A 5,990-nucleotide genomic window follows, 5' to 3' on the forward strand; every position below is an offset into this window, starting at 1 on the left:
GAGTATGGGTCACCATACTTGGCCACATGTCACGTCACTTTTCACTTTTTCACTTTTCACTTTTCAATATTACAGCGAGAATAAAAGTTACGCCTTCTTTTTTTGCGTGAACATTTGGGCGGTGTTATGCAAATCTTCCCACATAGTGACGTAGATATGTGGGGGCGTGTTAGAACGAGCCGTTTTAGGTAGGCGTGGTTAACTCTTAACTTTTATAAAGAATATCTCTTTGGATTTGAGACTTTAGTCTTTGCAACTTTACAGATCTTCTTTATGCACCAAGAGCTTGTAACACTCCAAAGAGAAAGAAAAATTGAAATCGCATCATATGACCCCTTTAAGACAACAATTCTCGAGGGTGCATGAATGAGAAATCTCATAAAGGTGTTTGTGTATTTTAGGTTGCTGTTGTATATTATTATGATTATTTTTTGTAGTTCATCAGTTCAATATTGTGGGATTTGTCTTATTAAAGACATCTATAATATAAAAGACAGTTATATAGTAAATTATTAAATTATATGTAATTTTATATGAAATATGACTATTTAATACATAATAAAATACGCCATTGAGTTGGGGATACTCTCTGGACAGCTCAAACTGGATCATTCAGTCGCATTATGAGAGAGTGTCTTATGTGTCTGGCTCGTCTCTGCTCACCACAGCCTCAGGTGACGCCACACGCCTGCCAACACACTATCCCATAATGCATGAAAAAATCATCCAAGCCAAGAGAAATGTTGATTATTCATTTATTCAATATCATATAAAATGTATTAAATCATAAAATATAAATAAAATATTCATTTAAAAGAAAATTAAATGAATAGTAATATTTAAAAATGTATTTATTTTATGCATGGCATAGCAACATTGAAATCAATCGTAAATCGAGTCCAGTGTTGTTATTGCTAACTCAAATTTAAACCATTAAAAACATTTTTGTTAACTGAAATAAAGCTGAAAAAACTAAAATCTAAATATTAGATGAAAAACGTAAAAAAAACTAAACAAAAATGAAAAATGTTGTCTTGGCAACTAACTGAAATAAAACAAGTTTATGTTAAAGAACCAAAATGACTAAAACTAAAAAAAAAATAAAATTAAAGCTATATAGAAATATAAAAAAAGCTAAAACTAATAAAAGTGATAAAAGCACATTACAAAATTACTAAAACTTAAACAAAAAAATTTAAATGAACTGAAAAAATAATGACGAGAGCTAATTCAAAAATATTAATAAACACCACAATAATATATAAATAATACATAATATAAATAACACCGGTCGAGTGCTTTTTAGAAAAGTTGAAATAAGAAAAATTAGAACTGTTGCAACTAACTGAAATAAGATTAAGTACTAAAATTACTCAAATTAATAAAATAAAATAACTTAAAGCTATAAAAAAAGAAAACTGATTAAAAATGACAAAAGCACATGACAAAATTGCTAACTGAAAATACAAAAAATAAAAGCTAATTCAAAATATCAATAAATACCATAATAGTATTTTCAATATTGATAATAAACCAGTATATCAGAATGATTTCTGAAGGATCATGTGACACTGAAGACTGGAGTAATGATGCTGAAAATTCAGCTTTGATCACAGAAATAAATTACATTTTAAAGTATATTAAAATAGAAAACCAGTAATTTAAATGGTAATAATATTTCACAATATTACTGTTTTTACTGCATTTTTGATCAAATAAAAGCAGCCTTGATGAGCATAAGAGACTTCTGTAAAACACATTATAAATCTTGCTGATCCCAAACTTTTGAACAGCAGTGTACGTATTACATAACATACATGATATCTTATATTATGTAAAATTCTACTAGGGTTTAAGAAATTAAGCAACAGAGAATCACACCTTGTGGACTAAATTTATATTTATATTTTGATTTTATTTTTTAAATTTTAATTATAATATCAAAATATCAATAAATACCATAATAGTATATAAATAATCAAAAATAAATAACATGCTGCTAACATCGCACTTCATTGATATCAGTTGTGAGTTTAGTCTTTTAATAATAATTATTAATAATAATAATACTCTTTTTTTTTATTAACTGAAATAAAGCTGAAAAATATTTAAAACTTAAAAAAAACAACACTTTGTTGATATCATTTGTGAGATGTGTGAATGTCACTTAGGTTACTGCTGATGTAGCCAGTATGCTGGACAGCTCATTAGGGTTCTCATCAGTTATTGACGGGTTATTGTGTGGTGCAGCCCATGGAGCAGAGCTCTCTGAAGAACAGCGACGTCCTCATCCTAACAGGCCTGACCCAGATCCCCACCGCCAACCCGGATGGCATGCTGGGAGGATTCTGCAGCAACCTGGGTGAGTTTCACACACCTGCCTGATCCGGTGTGTTACGTAAGAGTGCGTCTGACTCCGAGTATGTCTGGGCGCTTTCTCTGACGATCCGTGCCGGTGCCGTGTTATTCGTCCGGGGTCATCTGTGACCTGCTGGAGTGTCTGTATCAGTTCATGGACTCGGCTAACCTGGGCAGCACCCCGTTCTATAATATTTATATTTTTTCTTGTTAATCAGCTAGATATTGTGAGTTTTGTTTTATCAAAAACACCTGTAATATAATATTATTATATAATTAATAACTGATTATAAAAATTAATAAATTAAAATTAAATTAAATTAATTTTTTCTTGTTCATTGGCTAGATTGTAGGTTTTGTTTTATTGAACACATCTGTAACATACAATTAAAATATAATTAATAATCGAATATTAAAATGAATAAAATAAAAATATTTAATTATTTTTTTCTAGTTAATCAGCTATATATTGTGGCTTTTGTCTTATTAAAGACATTTAATGTAGAATAATACAATATAATTAAATATTAAATTAACAGAATAAAATTTATAAAATCATATGTAATTAATTTTATTTGTTTGCAGTTCATTGTCATATTGTGGGATTTGACTTATTAATGATATCTGTAATATTATTAATAACTGAATATTAATTTAATTATATATACCACTCCAGAAATTTCTTTAAAATGTTTTTGTGTTTTCATAATAGTCACTGGAAGCGTCACTGAAGTTCATTGGTTTGATCATATGCTGGCAGATAATATGGTTACCATGGTAACTGTTCATTATTGCTGTGATATTTCCATAGAAGTGCTCAATAATAGCTCATTCTCTGGCTGTTTTGTGTGTTTGTGTTGAAGGTTGTGTCAGAACAAGCAGTCTAAGGTCTATCTGCTGAGCCGCCTTTTCCTCACGCAGAGGTACAAAAAAACGGCAAAATCATCAAAAGGCATCCCTGTATGGACACATACCTGTTTGTGGTTCACTGACTGTCATGTGCTTGGTTTCTGCAGCTGATTCAGACCAATGAACTGAAGCATTACCCCAGCATCCATGGAGATTTCAGCAGTGAGTTCCGGCAGCCGTGTGTGGTGTTCACGGGTCACCCGTCCCTGTGCTTCGGGGATGTGGTGCACTTCATGGAGCTGTGGGGCAAATCCAGCCTCAATACCATCATCTTCACTGGTGAGACACAGCATATCAGAGAACATTTTCAAGAAACTCATGTTTATTCAACAAGGATGCATTACATTGATCGAAAGTGACAGTAAAGACATTTATAATGTTTCAAATAAAAGCTTTCTGTACATCAAAGAATCCTGAAAAATAAAATGTATCACAGTTTCCATAAAAATATTGGGCAGCACAACTGTTTTCTACACTGATAATAATCAGAAATGAATCTTTAGCAGCAAATCAGAATATTTGAATGATTTCTGAAGGATCATGTGACACTGAAGAAATGCTGAAAATTCAGCTGCGCATCACAGAAATCAATTATATTTTAACATTTATTCAAATAGAAAACGGTTATTTTAAATCGTAATAATATTTCACAATATTTCAGTTTTTACTGTATTTTTAATCAAATAAATGCAGCCTTGGTGAGCAGAAGAGACATTTCACAAACACCATTCACCCCAAAATCAAATAAATAAATACCGTATTGGCCCGAATATAAGACGACCCTGATTATAAGACGAACCCCCTTTTTCCAGATGTACCTTTTGGAAAAAGGCTTTTTAAAAACCAAATCTTGTTTTTTCTCAGTAAAACACATTTTGTCTTCAATTATTTTCATATTGCATATTTTTCCTATTTTAATGATGCCAAGGTATTTCAAAGTTTATCATCTAATATTTATATTTTATATTTTTTATACAGTCATTTTTGTCAAAACTGTTATTTTAGTTTTTATATTTTGTATTTATTTCGTTTTACATTTTAATCCGTTTAATTTTTAGTATTGTTCTAATGTAGTAATGTATATTTATTTATTTAAAATATTTCCAAATAGTTTATTTAATTTTAGTCAGTTAGTAATTTTATTATTTTAACTTATGCTTGTTTTAATGAGTTGCCAGTGTGACAATTCTAATTTTCATTTAGTTTAAAATTTTCATCTAATATTTATTTGATATTTTTTCATATATTCATTGTCAAAAACGGCGTTATTTTAGTTTTAGTTACTGTATATACTGTTGTTGTTAGCTGTAGTTTTTATTTTTATATTTCTAGTTACATTTTAATTTGTTTAATTTTTAGTAATGTTCCTTTGTTATTTTTATGATTTGTTTTAATATTTCTAAATACTTTTCATTTAATTTAATTTTAGTTTTAGTTAGTCAGTAATTTTAGCATATTAAATTAAACTTATTTCAGTTAGTTGCCAATGTAACATTTCTAATTATCGTTCAGTTTGAATTTTTCATGTAATATTAATATTTTTATATAAATATAATTATTTAAAAAACAGTGCTATTTTTGTATTATGTATATATGGATATAATGTTTATTATTATTATTTTGAATTGGCTTTTATTTTTGTATTTTCAGTTCATTTTAATTTCAGTTTACATTTTTAGTAGTGCTTTTGTCATTTTATTAGTTTTTCTTACACATATTTCTAGATTAATTTAGTTTTATTTTAGTATTTTAACTTAAACTTATTTCGTTTAGATGCCAAAGCACCATTTCTGGTTTTTGTTTAGTTGAAGGTTTTCATCTAATATTTCTATTTTATTTCAGTTTTAAAAATCCATTTTAATAGTTTTAGTTTTTGTTAATTATAACACTGGTCAAAAAGCTTTACAACAATATTTATTTAACGGTTCTGTATATTGATGAGTTGTACGCTTAAAAATAATAATATCAGTAATTGAAAAGACTGTATCAGTCCGCTAGTTGGTCAGGCATCTGTTGCGTTTGTTCAGTATCTCGGTCTCTGTTCTCCTGCTAAACCTCCAGCTCGCCAGGTCTCTGGTGCCGTCAGAGATTAAAGCGGGCGTCTCTGTCGCTACAGTGTCTGCGGTTCTGCAGGTCAGTGAGTGTGTGAACACACAGCAACAGCCTGATAAACCGTGAGCCTGCCTCGAGACATGCGAAAACTTTCTGAACATTGTCTAAAGCTTTTTTAGCCAACATTATATCCCACAGCATGCTTGTAAACTACAGTTTATTCATCCAGCATGAACACACAGGACATTCTGACATTAAAAATGCAAAACTCCTTTCCCAGTTCACCCAGATTTTTTTTTTTTTTTGGAAACTAAAACATCTTGCTCATCATGAAATCACAATTGGTCAAGGATAATATGTTACACTATGCACATTTCTATGGAAAATGTATTAAAAAAAACTAATTTAAAAAAAAATTAAATTAAATAAATAAAGATGCTGCTACTACTACTACTAATAATAATTATAATACAAAAATAAAATAAAAATATTAGTCAATGTCAAATTACTTGTAAAATTATTAGTCATTAGTTGAACTGATTTTAATTAATTAATTAATTATATTAAAAAATAATTTATGGTGCTTATATATATATATATATATATATATATATTAAAACAAATTAAAATAATTAACATTAACATAATTAACAATTAAGATTCAGTAATTA

The 5,990-nt window shown here is 28.9% G+C and overlaps 1 pseudogene; it reads left to right on the plus strand.

Moving 5' to 3' along the window:
* The first annotated feature begins 3,123 nt into the window (after nucleotides 1-3,123).
* Nucleotides 3,124-5,990, plus strand: part of LOC107719420 (integrator complex subunit 9-like) — a 7,500-nt pseudogene continuing 4,633 nt past the window's right edge.

The sequence above is a fragment of the Sinocyclocheilus rhinocerous genome, unplaced genomic scaffold, assembly GCF_001515625.1.
Source record: "Sinocyclocheilus rhinocerous isolate Xijiao unplaced genomic scaffold, SAMN03320098_v1.1 scaffold303, whole genome shotgun sequence".
Lineage (NCBI taxonomy): Eukaryota > Metazoa > Chordata > Actinopteri > Cypriniformes > Cyprinidae > Sinocyclocheilus > Sinocyclocheilus rhinocerous.